Source organism: Miscanthus floridulus, chromosome 13, assembly GCF_019320115.1.
Source record: "Miscanthus floridulus cultivar M001 chromosome 13, ASM1932011v1, whole genome shotgun sequence".
In the NCBI taxonomy this organism is placed as follows: Eukaryota; Viridiplantae; Streptophyta; class Magnoliopsida; order Poales; family Poaceae; genus Miscanthus; species Miscanthus floridulus.
In genome coordinates, this window is record NC_089592.1 from 40,496,779 (window position 1) to 40,513,475 (window position 16,697).

At 42.1% G+C, this 16,697-nt stretch overlaps 1 non-coding gene across 1 annotated transcript; it reads right to left on the reverse strand.

Moving 5' to 3' along the window:
* Positions 1–13,818: 13,818 nt before the first annotated feature.
* Positions 13,819–13,926, reverse strand: LOC136502453 (small nucleolar RNA R71). The gene has a single exon (XR_010770590.1). It is a non-coding gene; the product is annotated as a small nucleolar RNA R71 (small nucleolar RNA).
* Positions 13,927–16,697: the final 2,771 nt, after the last annotated feature.

A 16,697-nucleotide genomic window follows, 5' to 3' on the forward strand; every position in this document is an offset into this window, starting at 1 on the left:
ACGGACCCACGAAATGTGTACCTGAGTTGTACCAAAGGTGACCTAAGGTGACCGTTGATCTGGTCTGCCTGGGTTTGTGTTAGGAATAAATTCCCAGCTGGTTGAAATCGATTCGAATCGTCGTCTCTCCCGGATAGTGAGAAACTTGGCTAGTCCCAACATCGTAGTAATTGGATTATGGAATGTGATGGTTCGGATAAACATGGAATTACTATACCTGCTCTGGTTACTATTGTATGCTCTAAAAAGATATACCACATGTTTGGCACAGGATAGTTGCTAATCTAGAGATGGATAGTTCTAATTAACTTGATGATAGAATTATAATTGTATAATTGAGTTAATCGCTTTTTATGCAACATGTTGTCAAGCTACCTCCACTTATAAAGCCTTGCATACTCCTTGGAGTCAATTTTATTTCTGGTTATGACGGGTAAGTCTAGCTGAGTACATTCGAGTACTCAGGGTTTATTCCACCATGTTGCAGGTAAGGTTTTGACCTACTAAGGATGGTGGCTAACCACCGGTGGGCTCGGTGACCCTATATTCACTTCTCATCTACATGCTTTTGTCTGAGGATGTCACTTATGCTAGCAATGTATTTGGAACTTATATTAATGTAATCTTTTGAAAGCAAATGTTGTTTTCACTAATCGGTTTTGAAACCCAAACTTGCCCTATTACTTATGAACCTATTTGTAATATTATTTTCCGCTGCAACTCTGCGTATGTGATTTGTATTTGCTTAATCATGCGATCTTGGTTGTGATGTTGATTTATCGAGGTCCTGTGTGACACTCGGCGGACTACCAGGTTTATATAAGTGAGAGTATGCGCGTGTCAACGTGTTAAGCGGGGACAGCCATACTTGATCTTGTATAAATTGGGCGGTTCTGTCACAGTCTGCAATCCGACAACCAAGAATTTGCGGGTACTGCTGCCTAGCATCCATGATGTTGGTTAGTCTCGATTGGGGTTCGATCTGACAGCCTCCTTGCACTTCCATGTGATTGAATTTGTGGAGTAGGAGGATGCTAAGTACCTAGGTGTGGAGATCTACTCATCTCAAACTACAGCATGGATCTATAAGGAATCTGAATGGGGCTAGGATATTGATGATGTGATACGTTCAAGATCAGCAAGTGTGTTTCTTAATGGTTGTCTACACATTATGGGGTACTCTCTCATACTTGTTGTGATATTGAGGGAAAGACATGGAGGAAAATTCCTAGGCCTTGTGGTACTCTACCCTCCATCAATCAAGCTCAGGGTCACATATGTGTATGTACTATTGGTGGTGTTGGTAGTCACAATATGTTCCATCTTTCAGTCTGGATCCTTGAAGATTATGCTACTAATAAATGACATTGAAGCATACTGTCAGCACACTAAAGGTGTTTGGAAAAACTAATATTCAATTTGGTTACATGGATTATGATTCAGACTACACAGTGATTATAGTTCACCTAGAATGGAATTTGATTTTCTTTGTTGGGGCGGAAAGAACAATCATCGCGTATGACATGGACCGAAGAAAAGTTCATGTCATCCCTGCCAGTGTCGACCAAAGAAATGGTAGACGTAAAGTCTTGTCATGGTTCATGAGTAGACCTTACTTTCTTCCTTATATTCCCTTGTTCTTGTTCTTGGAGTCATTAGTGGAGTAGTGAATAAAGCTCCATTTGATGTATATCTATGTCACAACATGTTCAATTGGACCAAAGTTGTTAGGTTGTTTATGGCCATGTTAATTTCGTCTAGGATGTTTGTTGTCATTATTGTAGCTAAACTAGCATGCCATCTTTATTGTGTTTGCAAATTGGTTTATTTCTTTAGCGCGAATAGTATGTTATGGTGGTGTTATAGCTCCCGTCGCTATTTCATACAGTGATTAAGCATTAGTGTGACATCACCCTACTCTGAGAGGAGGAAGGCCTACGTGACAATGAAGAAGGAAGACGCACTATAGGAGTAGAATACTAATATTATTGATTTCTAATGTTATGGGTACATAGGGAATGTTGATGAGGGCACTCCAAAATACAACACAAAAATGACACCTCAAAGACATACAATGCACCAACGTTATAGATGCGCCTCATTGAGTACTATTATAGATGAGAAAGAAAATGTGGTAGGGAATCAAATGGTCCGCGCCATCTTCCTTGCTCCATCGCCCATGTGACTCGTGTGGGTGGCCGTGGATGTCACGGAACTTGACTGTTGCCTTCCCCACTAGTGTCGTATCATACGCTTGAGTACACATCGTCATTAAGTCCAGTTTTAGGTGAGGATGAAATGTGGCTGGGAATCAAATGTGCTAGGGAATCTAAACCGTATCATGTTCACCGCTCTGTCGCTCATGACTCATGTGGGTGGCCGTGTATGTCACGGACCTTGACTGTTGCCTTGCCCACGCACATCTTGAGGTGGGGCTATTTAAGCCAATATAAGGGGAGCCTATCTGCCAAACTCCAATCCTTATTCCTCCCTTAGCATCAGAAAAACTAGAGAAAACCTTGAGTTGCACGTAGTCTCCCATCGCCATGGCCTCCCTCGTTGTGCATCGACTCTAGCGCCATTGGGAGAAGGCCTTCAAGATCAGCTTCTGCCAACACCTATGCGCGACTATATGTCCGCTCATTTCCTCCGTATTAGTGGAAGTTTTGCCAAGATAGGAAATAAAACATGCTTCCATGGAGCTTCATCATGATGCTGATGCAAACTTTGTCCACATCACAGATGCAGATGCGACAGGGCAACAAGGGAGCTCTTGAAGATGCGACGGTGCAAGGGAATGCTTGTTTTCCTTCCGCCTACTCGTGCTTTCTGCTGCAACCCTTGCCTATGGGGGATGCAAGTGGAAGCTTTGCGACATGGGTGTCGCATCGGCTCTCTTCATCGTAGCAGCCTACGACTACAACACTATCATTTCAAACTCCGCAGCATGCCCCTTCTTGGGTGATGTTAGTGGAAGTTTTGTGATGTCGTAGTCAAGTATAGGTTGTTTTTTGTACTCGATAGGTCTTTATTATTGTGCACCTAGTAGTCTTGGATACATCTATGTTATTGTGCACCTATCGATTGTAACCTACTGGACTTATGAATACAGATTTACTTTTTGAATGAAATGTTGCCTCATGTCGTTGTGGTACTTTTAACTATATATCGTTTCATTTTTTAACATTTGCATTTTTACATATTATTTCTTTGCAATTTTCTCCGTCCAACTTCCAATGCCGCTCCAGGAGAAGCATGCTCCACTAAGATTGTGGGAGACGTGGCCTCGCCTTAACTCCTGCTCTCGCTCGGTGCAATCATAGGGAAATCCAATGGATGCCTAGCTCGCTGTTGATGGTCACTAACACCTATTTTGACCCTCAACATTCCACCCAAAACCAAGGTAAAACAACATCACATGTGCCATATTATGTTTATAATTCACCTAGTTCTACTTATACTTGGGAAAATTATGTGTATGCAGGAAAAATCACAAAAGTGGATAAATAAGGTGCATAGGAGGCAAGTGGATGTGGCAGGTGGTCATGGGCCCACTTGGTGGGGTCGGCCGACTCCCCATCAGGCCTGCCACATGACTGATCCATGTGAATGCCATGGTGTCATGTCCAGGATGCATCTCCATGCTTGATCAATGTCCGTTTGATCCAAGGATGGAGGTTAGGCTCCCATGGATCCATGGGCCCACTGTCATCCACTTGGAGGGGCCAAACCGACCTCAAAACCACCTTACCAGCTAAAGAACTAACTTACCTACCATGCAACCGCCATCTAGTAGCTGCTCATTGCCATTGGATGGCAAGGTGGTGCAGGGGATGGTTGGCTGATGCCACCCTACCTCTCCACCACCTCATCTTCACCTACAAGTACCCCTATGCCCTCTACACTCTATAAAAGGGGCTGTGGTGCTCGGTGGAGATCATCACTCAAGCATACAAAGCACTCCAAGATCTCTAGAAGCTCTTTGGAGTAGTAGCTAGCTAGTAGTAATAGAGTAGAGCGAAGCTCGCCTCAGAGTTCGAAAGAGTCTTCTGGTCTGGTATAGCTTCTTTGTAATCTTTCTTTTAGCATTTACTTTATTTAGTACTTTACTTTGTCAAGTACTTTATTCAGTAATATAGCTTTGCTTAGCTCAAGTCCTGTCTGGCTTTTGTTTGTCATTAGTGAGCCTAGGCACTTGTTCTTTAGCACTAGCATCATAGTTATCTTAGTGTTTAGTTCGTTCATCATTAGTACTTGTTCTACCATCTGGTTAGGGTGTTTCGATCTTATTTCATTAGAGCTCAGATCGAAACAATGAGTTTATAGATTAAGCATGGTGCTTAGGCTATATCTTGCCTGCAGATACTGGCTAGATCCCTAGATAGATTGTGGTAGTTGATAGATGGTGACAACCCTGAGTTCCTATGTATTCCACCATGTTGGGTCTAGTTATTAAAACATAGGGCTCATTGTGCTTCATGCCTGATTGAATTTAGGGCAAGTACACACCTCGTACTAAGGACATTCTCACTATCATTAATTTACCTTTGTTGCTTAAGATTACTAGCTCTATCTCTTACACTTAGCTACACTACACTTCTAGCTACCGTGTTTGTGTGATCAACCATTTTATCTTTTCTTTTCCATTCCTCATCCATCAACCCTGTGTTGCTAAACCTACCTACCTAGTTTACCTAGCCACATTCCTTGACACACCTATGCACCTTCCTTTGGGAAAATATAAATTCGACACTTGGTTCTCACCAAGCGAAGTGCTACATGATAGTTCTGTGCGCTTACAGAATCCTATTTCCTATATACACACATACGAATTATCAACAAACATTTCTAGCACCGTTGTCGGGGAAGGCAACTGGTGCGTGTTACTAATCTATCGCTAGGTTCTGCTAGCTAGGCTTTTAGCTTCTGTTCTTTTTTTGTTTTACATTTTTTAGTTACCTTTCATCTTCCTAGCACAATTATGGCCAATAGGACTATTTGTGAGTTTTCTGCCCCTTCGGCTTCTAACGTAGCCATAGGTCCTGACGTCATTATTGACGGTAGTTATCATCCAACATTAACCATTAATAAAACATATAGAAATGCAAGAATATGATCACTAACATAGGTTTAGGGGTTTAAACTGACAAATTCCATGAGTTTTGGTGAATCTATATTTTCAGTAGGGTTTATTCATAAATCCATCAAGGTGGACCCAATCGTCATATTTAATCACGCTAACCACGACAAAAATAGCTCTAGAAGGATCTAAAAGGCACCAGAAGGCATCCCACCGAAGCAGACCGCAAGAGATAGATAGGTGGGGCTAGCCGACCCCACCTGTAGGCCGACTGGCCCAGGGGGGCCACAAGGCAGCCCCTTCTCGCTACGTTGGTTCTTCACCGCCTTAGGGTTTGCATCTCTACCATTCTTTTAAGTTGGTTTGACCCGAGGGCTCAGGATTGATGCTACCCCCTATATATACCAACCCCTACCAACCCCCTGAGAGAACCCTGATCATTAAGTCAAGAAGGATTAGAAATTAGGGTTTCTAGAGAATAGAATAGATCTCCAATTCCACAAAGTTCTAGTATAGGCTAGCTAGCAAGATTCAAGTAGAGTTGGGCTATTGCTCAGGATTCCGGATTCACCGTTTGGAGGCTGGTAAAGCCATTGTATCTCTCTATTTTGACTTTGTGTGCTATTTCAATACTATGTTTCTATTTATTATGTTCCTAGTTTGCTCTAGTAGTATGCTTGATATAGTCATGATTGATAATGAATTTATGCATAAGATCATGAAGTGCTTAGTTCAGTACTCGAGTGAGCTAAGTGGTCAACATTATGTAAGCGTGGTGCTTAAATATTGTTAACCAGCAGATGCACTCTACATTCTGAGTCATGTGGTAGATCGTGAGTGTGACACTCTCGTTAAGTCCTTTGTAGTCCACTCCCCATTTGTAGAACAAGTAGAACTCGGTTGCAAAGGGAGTCAAGCTCTGTTCTTGATCTTCCTTAGTAATGTTCCTTACACATAGATACATAGTTAGTTATGCTATAGATGAAAGTATATATACTAGAGTGTACAAAAGACTTAGTAATTAAGAAATGACTTAGGAATCTTTCCTCTTAATTAATCTCCTGCCTAGTCATACTACTTTTATGAGTATCTATTTCTATCTCTGGATTATTATTATCAATGCCTTACACTTATCATTTATTTATCATTTGGCTTACCCCTGTTATAGCATGAGAGTTGAGTTAATGATCTTATAATAAGTATACATATTTGTCAATATCTCTAGCCACCCCATAACTCCTCCCTATGGAAAAATATAAATAACGATACCTGAGATACTCCTGGGTGAAATGCTACAATGGTATATTATCTGTGTGATTGCGGATACTTTAATATATAATTTTTCCTAAATTTACAAGTGTCATTGATAATTACAAACAACACATTTATGGAATCATTGAGGATAACAACTTAGTAAAAGAGTGAAGCTCAGAAATGCTGTAACGACCCAAAAATCGTTACCATATAGGCAGTCATTTCTAACCATCCAACTATGCATTTTTAATCCAAACTAGAATATGACTTGTGCCTAGGGCAACCCAAAACCGAGCACTGCCAGTTTTGGCGGATCGTCCAACATCACCACAGGATCGTCCGTCACCCACGGCAGCCTGTTCGTCGACACATGTCCCTTGCATGTGTTGCGTTGTCACACACAGACATGCTCGCACTGACGGAGCATCCGTCATTCACGGTGGACTATCTGTCAGGATTGGCCGACACCTATAACATGGAATTTGTTGTGCTGTCACACACACCACACATGGCTCCACTTGTCATTGGCACCACACACACACAAAACCAACACATCAGCCCCTCTCCCTCACTCCCCATCTCATTTCACGTTGGCCACCAGGAAGAGCGAAGGAGAGAAAGAGAGAAGGAGAAAGGAGAGGAAGAGGAGAAGAGAAGAGAGAAGGGAGGAGGAGCAGCCCCACGTTGGAGCTTCACTGAGCAGCACGCCAGCGATGAGCTGCGCCACGATGTCCTATCGGAGTTGGAGGAGGAGCTCCACAAGCCTTCTTCTTCCTCAAGCTATGGAGGACCCCCAAAGCTTGATCTACCTCCATGCAGCAACCCTGGCTGTGCTGCTTCGTTTGGAGCTTCCCCACGGCATGGTGAGAAACCCCGCGGTGTCCATCTTGATCCTCCCAAACCCTAGCAAGCTTTCCCTTGAGCTCCATGACCTCCCATGGTGGTATTCACCATTTTTGGTGGACGACCTTTCCACAGCACATGTATGGCGTATCCATCACTTGTAAAAGCTTCCCTACATCACTAGAAAGCCATAAAAACAAACCAGCACTCGATTTGGAGCCCGGATGCCCCGGGAATCATCTCCAATGTTTTCACACCCGAGCTGTTCGTCGTTTTACTGGATGGTCTGTTGTTCTTGCGGACTGTCCGTCGGCGCCAGTGTTTGTCCCAGCGAAACGCCCCACGTGCACATGTTTTCACCGGCGGATTGTTCGCCCGAATTCGCGGAGTGTCCGCTATACCATATCAGCACAATCCCAACTTGTAAAGGTCATAGAAGATGCGTTTGAACTCCAAAAAATGTGAAACAAGTTTTGTTGTGTTCTTTAGAATATTCTCTATCATCTAGACATGAGTTTGGCACCAAAAACTATATTTTAATTATGACTTAATATAATGTATTTTTAGTCTAATAAATGGACAACTTATTCTCTAGGTCTCCTAAAGACATGAAACTTGTTTTGTTAGCTTGCTTTGAGCATGTGATGTTTGTGAGACATGTTTTGTGCACCATCTCATTACGTTCATGCTCCCAAGGTTACCTTTTGTGTCTCACATACTATAATTTGGCGTAGTGTCCGCACTCGCCACCGGAGTGTTCGCCGAATTATAGAGCTTGGTCTCTAAATAACCCGAGAGCTCCTAGTCATACCGGAGTGTCCGTTGACTATCATAGACCATCAGATGAGGACTAAACACCGAAGATGTCTAAGTCCCAAACCAGACGGAGCTTCCGTGAGTTGTGATGGAGTGTCCACCAGTGCATACCGACAGCACAGTAATGCTATGTTACACACACATGTTACACACACCTAGTACCATGTACTTAGTAGTTAATCATACACATGTCTAAGCATATCATAACACACATGGGCATCATATTTATTGTATTCATACGATGACATGCATTCATACATATCTTATACAAGTGCATACATATAGGTACGCGATATCGGAGAGACGCCAAGTGATGTTCCAAGTTATGGGAACCTCGCTCTTCCAACAGGCAGGCACCCCACTACTATCAACCCTACTTTGGATACTTATTGAGTTTCATTTTGAGTTATGCATTACATGTAGTCTTGGATAGTGGTCTCATTTACATTACACCTAGAGTTACTTCTTAATCTATTAGAAGCCCCTCACCTCAACAATGGGAATGGGAATGGGAATGCTTAATGCTTATTGCTTAGTTGCTTGGGCAACGGTAGAAGTCGAGCGTGAGAAGGGAACTCATACTCACGCGTGTAGGATGTTACATCTGGATAATTAACTACTAAAACCAATGAGGGTACAACTTGACTCACCTTACTAATCTAGCTAAGGGATGATATCCCTAATGTGATAATCTTGATTATAACTTGGATATCTTCCTCATGCGAGGGGTAGCTCATTGTGAGTGTGGGATCTCAAACGACATAGCTCGTGGCGCATTAAGGACCGTGTATTGGGATACGTGAGTCCGAGTAACCACCTGTATAGACCACATGTCATGGATGGGGTCGACAAGCCAAGTAACTAATTGCAACTTGTTTACTTGTGAAACTAGCAAGGGGGTTGGCGTTGGTCGGAAATGTCCAGGACATTGCCTAGGAAACCGAGAATGTGGACATTGACCGAGCAACCGCTTGAACCTTTCGTCGGATATTCTAGCCAGAATAGGGAAAGGTTGGAGACGTGAGGCAACCCTTACCTATCACTTGGGTATGGAGGTTCATCCTGTTCTCCATGTGGGTACAGTTGTACACCTCTACAGAGTTTTGAAAGCCTGAAGTCCCATGGGATGGAATCATTCGGTTGTTCCTACTTTCTATACCCATGGTAGCGTTGCTAATGGATTATGGACCTCTATGTGATACAAGACTAATAACTAAATACTTTAGTTTTAAGAGTTAGAACATGGCATGTCATAATTATAAGCGATGCCATTGCTTTTCTGCAAATGTACAAGTACCTGATATTACCTTTTGCATCCACTAGATATTATATGTTGGAATTAAGTCCTGCGAGTACGCAATGTACTCACGGTGCTGTCGTTAAGTTGTTTTGCAGGTATAGGACAATGGTGGCCATCTCACCCCGTCGTTGGTGGCAAAGTGGGTGAATGGCATGTGCCACCCAAGCTATGGTGTCGACGCCCATGGGCAAGGTGACCACCAGTTACTGGATATATAATTGATTCGTAGCATAGCGATGTTGGTAAGAGAGTCATTTGGTTCACACTACATTTAGTCTTATGTTGTATAATTAGTTTATTATATTAAACAAGAATTGTAATATATGTTTTTGCTGAATTGTTATGTGCTCTGATGATGAGATGTAATCTTGAGTTGTGGAGGATATTGGGGTATGATACTCAACCTGATCCTGAAGAGGAGTTGCCAAGGAGCGCTCCTGGGGAGTCACCGATGTTGGCTTGTTTAAATTGGGTTAGTCAAGTGGATGACACTCAATTTAGGCAAATTAACGCGGTAGGTCCCTACAACTGGGTATTGGAGCATATGTGATGGAGATAGGATTTCCAATCTCCCATCCGGTTCAAGATTACTACCGATTTGGGCAAAAAGCGACACACCGATCCGGCTTCAGATCACAAAGACCTGAATCCTACAACCTTAGCACCACGTCCCCTCTGGTTATCAACCGTGTCATCATCCGGTTGACCTGGCCAAGAAGGCTAATCCCTGTTGTGAACCAAAGAACACAAGCAAGAACAAGATAAAACGCAACTCAATTGAAGTGACAATTGCAGATGAATGATTAAGCACTCGAAGTTGTGGTCTTGCAAACCGATAACGGCGACTATTCCATGATAGATTGATCTAAAGCAAAATCCAAAACCTAATGTAGGCAGCAGCTACTGATTATATAACCTCAGGGGTGACCAAGGACCTCAATTCGCATCCCTAAGAAGTCTGACACGTTACAAGGCCCAAACGGCCCAAAAGATGGCGACGTAGCGTTCTACAGATTCTGGATGTTAATTTATTTCGATGATTCCTATTGATTCTGAAGGAATTTTGATGTGGGACCACTTCCATTGGTTAGATTATTAAAATATCTTTCCATCCATATCTAGATCGTCGAAAATGAAGTCCGTTTGTGACCTGGGTGTCCGTTTTACTACATACTACTCCTAGAGCCCGAGATTGACTCAAACTTCACATGGACCAACTTGGCTTGGACGCCCTTGCTTGCATCCTAAGGTCATGGCCAAGGAAGAGGACGTCCTTAGTCATCTCTTAGGTGTTCTCAATCTCCTTGGGGCGTGTCCAACTTGGGCTAGGGTCCCAATGATGAATATGAGGCCCACGACGATGACATAGACTTTGGCAGAAACAGCGGCGACTTGTCATGATGGTTTGGAGGCCTTGCTGACATGATCTTGAGGTCAAACCAGATCCTTTTGAAAGCTTATCAAATAAAGTTTCCATCAAGAGCTCATGGACCTCAAACCCACTCTGGATGAAAGAGTTATGGCCTTCCCAATGGAGTATTGTAGGGCTGCCTATGACCTGAAACTTCAACTTTGATGGACTTGCACTTTGAGACATATTTGTACCTACAATCAAATAATGACATGTACATGTGGAACCAAGTGAATTGTAGCAAAAATCACTATGCAAATGCAGGAATGAGCTCACCTTATAATCAGTGGTCGTATCCGAAGGTGTAATGTCCTCATCATCCTCCCCTTCTTGACAGCAAACCCTTCATGGTGAAAATATTTTGTGTTTTTTTATAAAAAGATACATGATACGAGGACAAACTAGGTTCGAAGAAAATAGCAACCGTTCCTCGGCAACATCGCCAGAAATGCTTGTTGGTATTTCTTAACCTATACAGAATTAATCCACAAGCACATAGAATTACCGTTGTAGCATTTCACCCGAAAGTATTCAGGGTATCATATTTTCCACAGGGAACGGTGGTGCTCTCCTAGCTAGTTCATCCAAGGACAATACAAGGGTAGAGTTGGTAGAGGTTGAGATGGATTCCTATGGTCTTAGGGTCTATGGATAGATAAACTTTACTTCTACTAGCTTACTTCGAGCACTGGGTTGCACCTAGTCTGCCAGGTGATGCCAGTCTACAGCTCTACGCTAGACCCGGACATGGGGGATTACAAGAGATAGATAGGGCAGTCACCACCTGCCGTCTACCCCTCAACCATAGAGTACGAGGCAAACAAAGGTAGCCTCTAGCCTAGACACCACGTCTACGCTATCAACTACTACTCTAGCGCTATATAGGATGATCCATCTTTATTGGGAGCCCTCTACTAGAGTATCTGCCACACGGATGGACCACAAACCCACAAACAAGTAAGAGTAAAGCTTAACTAATCAAAAGACTTTCTACCATAAGAATCACGAACACTTACTTAGCTTAAAGTATTCGTCGAGGTACTAAGCAAGTGGTCGCTGTTGACGGTAATTATCGTTCATCATGAACCATCAATATAACTTGAAAAAGGGCATAAAAATGATCACCAACATAGACTTAGGGGTTTAAACCCACAAATTCCACGAGTTTTGGTGAATCTATGTTTTTAGCGGGGTTTATTTAGAAAACCGTCAAGGTGGACCCAGTCGTCAAAATTAAACGCAATTGTCCATGATGGAAATAGCACTAGAAGCCATCCCACCAAAGTAGACTATGAGGGGATGATAGGTGGGACCGGTCGGCCCCACCTACAGGCTGCCCAGCCCCCTGGCCCCACATGTTAGCCCTAGCTTCGAATGTCAGTTCTCCACTACCTCCTAGATTGCATCTATGCCGTTCTTTAAGGTCGGTTTGATCCAAGGGTCCATAATTGATGTATCACCCTATATATAGCAACCCCTACCCCCCTCCCTAGGGCATAATCAATAACCCTGATCATTAAGTCAAGAAGGATCAGAAATTAGGGTTTCTAGAGAGAAGAGAATAGAGCTCCAATTCTTCAAGTTCTAGTATAGGCTAGCTAGCAAGACTCAAGTAGAGTTGGGCTATTGCTTAAGATTCTGGATTCGCTGTTTGGAGGCCGGTAAAGCCATTGTATCCCTCTATATTTTGACTTTGTGCTACTTCAATACAATGTTTCTATTTATTATGTTCCTAGTTCACTTTGGTAGTATTCTTGATATAGTCATGATTGATGATGAATTTATGCATATGTTTGCAAAGCGCTTAGCTTAGTACTCAAGTGAGTTAAGTGCTCAACATTATGTAAGCATGGTGCTTAAGTATTGTTTACCTACAGATGCACTCTACACTCCGAGCCATGTGGTAGATTGTGAGTGTGACACTCTCGTTGAGTCCTTTGTAGTCCACTCCCTGTTTGTAGAACAAGTCGAACCTGATTGTGAAGGGAGTGAAGCTCTGTACTTCATCTTCCTTAGTAATGTTCCTTCTGCATAGATATAGAGTTAGTTATGCTATAGATGAAAGTATATATACTAGAGTGTACAAAAGACTAAGTAAATAAGAAATGACTTAGGAATCTTTTCCCTTAATTAATCTCCTACCTAGCCATCTACATTTATGAGTATCTATTTCTATGTCTGGATTATTATCAATGCCTTGCACTTATCATTTATTTATCATTTGACTTACCCCTGTTATAGCATGAGAGTTGAGTTAATGATCTTATCATAAGTATACATATTTTTCAATATCTCTAGCCACCCCATCGCTCTTTCTTGTGGAAAATATAAATAACGATACCTGTATACTCTTGGGTGAAATGCTACAATGCTATATTATCTGTGCGCTTGCGGATACTTCAATATATATTTTTTACTAAATTTACAAGTGTCATTAATAATTACCAACAACGCATTTCTGGCATCACTGCTAGGGATGACAACTTAGTAAAAAAGTGATGCTAAGAAATGACAACAAGCATTTCTAGGTGCCGTTGTCGGGGAGGAGCACAAGGCTAAAAGAGAATTGATCAAATAAATACTTATTGATGAAATCATAACTATACACCTCTGCTTTAGCAGGCTTACCCTTGTTTGTCTTTGTTCATATCTTATATAGGGTATTGCAGGATTGGTTCTAATTCATCAGCAAATTCCATCAATCACAATCGAACCAATCAAGAGGTAGCTCAACACCACTTTCTAAAGCTATGGCTAACAAGACTCTGCACCAATTCTTTGCTCCAAGCACTAAGAACATCTGCACTGGACCAACACTCAAAACCAATAACCTTGAGTTTGTGCTCAAGCAAGCCTCATCAACATGGTGCAAGCTACCCCATTTAGCGGAAAGGCACATGAAGATGCTAGTGCTCATGTCCAAAACTTTCTAGAGATTAGTAGCACAATTGTCATCAAGGACGTTGCTCAAGACATCATACTACTCTGCCTATTTTCACTCTCATTAGTGGGAAGGGTGAAAGAGTGGTTCTACACCAATAAAGATAACATCAACACATTGGCAAGATGTTCGAAGGCCTTTCTAGCAAAGTTTTTCCCTGTAGGCAAGACCAATGCCTTAAGAGGAAAAGTTTTCAACTTCCAACAGTAGAAAGGAGAAACCATTCTAGAGGCATGGGAACATTTTCAAGAATACATTTCAGATTGTCCTCATCATGGAATGGAAGATTGGTTGCTCATGCAAGGCTTCTACCATGGATTAATTCAGAAAGCTCATGAACAACTTGATGCAACTACTGGAGGAGCATTCATGTCACTCACTCTTGGAAAAGCTAAAACTCTCATAGAAAAGATAGCCTCTAATCAAGGCTAGTCTCAAGGCAATATTGAAACATGCAATAAGAGCGAAGTACCATAATAGGTGTGTGCACTTTCAACCAAGATGGACATACCATTGAATTGGCTTGAACAGCGAGCCAATTACAAGAAAGATCAACAAGCCATTCAAGATGCTTAGAATGCCCAAAACACATGTGGAGAATATTTGGGGATTTATTTCCCTAAGTATCAAGAGGATGCAAACATTGTCATCAATAATTCTGTTCCACAACAACAAAGACAAGGATGGGGTCAACAACAACAATGGTCAAATTACCAAGGTAAATATCTAGGTAATTAATACAATTCTTCTAGTCTTAAACAACCATCCTTGAGAGATTTGATGTTAGAACAAGCTAAGATTAATGAGAGTATTTCTAAGAAGCTTACTTCTAATGATAAGGTCTTAGAAAACATAAACACTAAAATGGAAAGTTTTTCAAGGACCAACTTAGCTATAATAAAAAGATAGAATTACAATTAGCCCAGTTGGCCGTTGCTCTGCCTTTTGCCACTAACCTTGAAAAGGTCAATCCATAACCACAAGAGGTGGCAAGTCTACTCATGATCGTCCATATCCAACAAGGACAGGTAAGACACCGGCAACAGTACAAGAGGGGAAGAAGAATGATGATGTTGAAGAAGTTGAGTTATCAGAACAAGAAATGCAACAAGATTTTCATGACACCAACCTGTTATCGTTTCCATGCAGAAATTGAAGGGCCAAAGTGGATGCCATACAGGTACCTACCTTTGCAAAGTACCTCAGAGATATTCTGAACTATAGGAGACCACTGCCCACCACTAAGGTAATCAATTTAACGAAGGAGTGTAGTGCGGCCATCCATAATACATCACCTATAAAGAAGAAGGATCTAGGATGCCCCACTATCGACTGTTCGATCAAAAACTAGAATTTTGAGCATGCACTATGTGACCTTGGCGCCAGTGTCAGTGCCATGCCCAAGACAGTCTGTGACAAGCTCAACTATTCAATACTCACGCTAACATCGATGTGCCTGCAACTAGCCGACCAATTGGGCCACTACCCTATAGGAATCACCGAAAATATTCCAGTAAAAATAAGAAACTTCTTTGTGCCAGTCGATTTTGTAGTACTTGACATGCAGGAAGATATGAAAACACCCCTCATACTTGGGAGACCCTTCTTGAGTACTACAAATGCACATATTGATGTTGGAGCTAGAGAAATCCAGTTTCACATCAATGGGAAGGAAGAGCGATTCGCCTTCAAGCCAAGACTAGAACAATGCTCTAAATTGAATTGGCAAGAGAAGCAGGTGCAACCATCAAGGTCTCAATCTTTGGGACCGACTAATGCACCTAAAGAATGAAAAAAGACTGGAGAAGTCCAGTTCGGCGAACTTAAAATTCTGAATCCTCACCGGGAGATAAATCGGTAGTTATCCATATTTACTTTTTACATTGCATTCTTACTTTGGCATATTTATTGTTCAATAATTGCATTAGAAAATAAAAATAAAAATTTCATCATTGCATCATAAAATATTTTCAAGCCCCCTGGTAAATATTTTTTATGGTGTGTAAAAACCCACAAGGATATTTACCGTGGAGGTGTACAAAAAATTAAAAGTACCATCCATTCATCTTTTTATATTTCATAGTATCATAAAATACTTTTTTGCATTGCATATATATACATGTGTATACGGTAGAAATACAGGAAACCAGGACCCACAGGAGACACCTAGGACCCACTCAACTACCACCAAGCACCATGCACCAATTAGGTCGTATTTCCACCGAAAGAGCACTAACGGCCATTGAATTTTGCTTAAGCACGAAGTAATGCACCATCTGGTGGAGGATGAGGCCAAGTGGGCCCCATGTGGAGCCGACCGGCCCCACCACTAGCCTGGCCGGCCTGCTGCTACACCTCCTATAAATGGCCATCCTTCCTGGCTGCTCTCGGCCTCAACCACAGCTACAAACAAGCCTCCGAGTTCGAAAATTCAATTCCTAAGTTCGTAGTTTGGAAATCCACTTAGTAGAAGTGCTGCTGAGATTAGGAAGTGTAAGAAAGATTAAGAATAAAAGTGTTGCCAAAATTAGGAAGAAAAACTAAAGAGATTGAGGGTAGATGTTCTATCAAAATTCTAATTAGAAAATTTGTTAAGTAATCAAGAACGACTAACCCATGGACGACTGACTTCTGGATGGCTCACCACTGACATTTTATTTCCTAATCTGTTCCATGACTTTTGTTGTCTGTTGACATTGTGCAGGATGTTGAACAAGTACAAGGACAAGCTCATGCGCTCAGGATCAAGCCATTCTATGAGAAGCTCTTCTTCTAGGGCGAGCGCCGACATGCAAATCGACATTCCACCCCCTGTAGTCGGAGCGCCGCCTCAGTCATCAATAGTTGAAAGGAACATCATGTTGGAGGAGAAGCATCTCAAGTAATGGTACAAGCGAGAGAAGGATGCCTTCAAAGAGTTGAAGACCAGAAGGTTCATACACACATCTGCATATGATATCGCAGTTCTCTAGGCCACAGGTTAAGGAGGCAGCACCTCGCAGAAGTGCTTCAGCGAGGTTGACTCATAATCCGTAGCCTCAATATCATGATG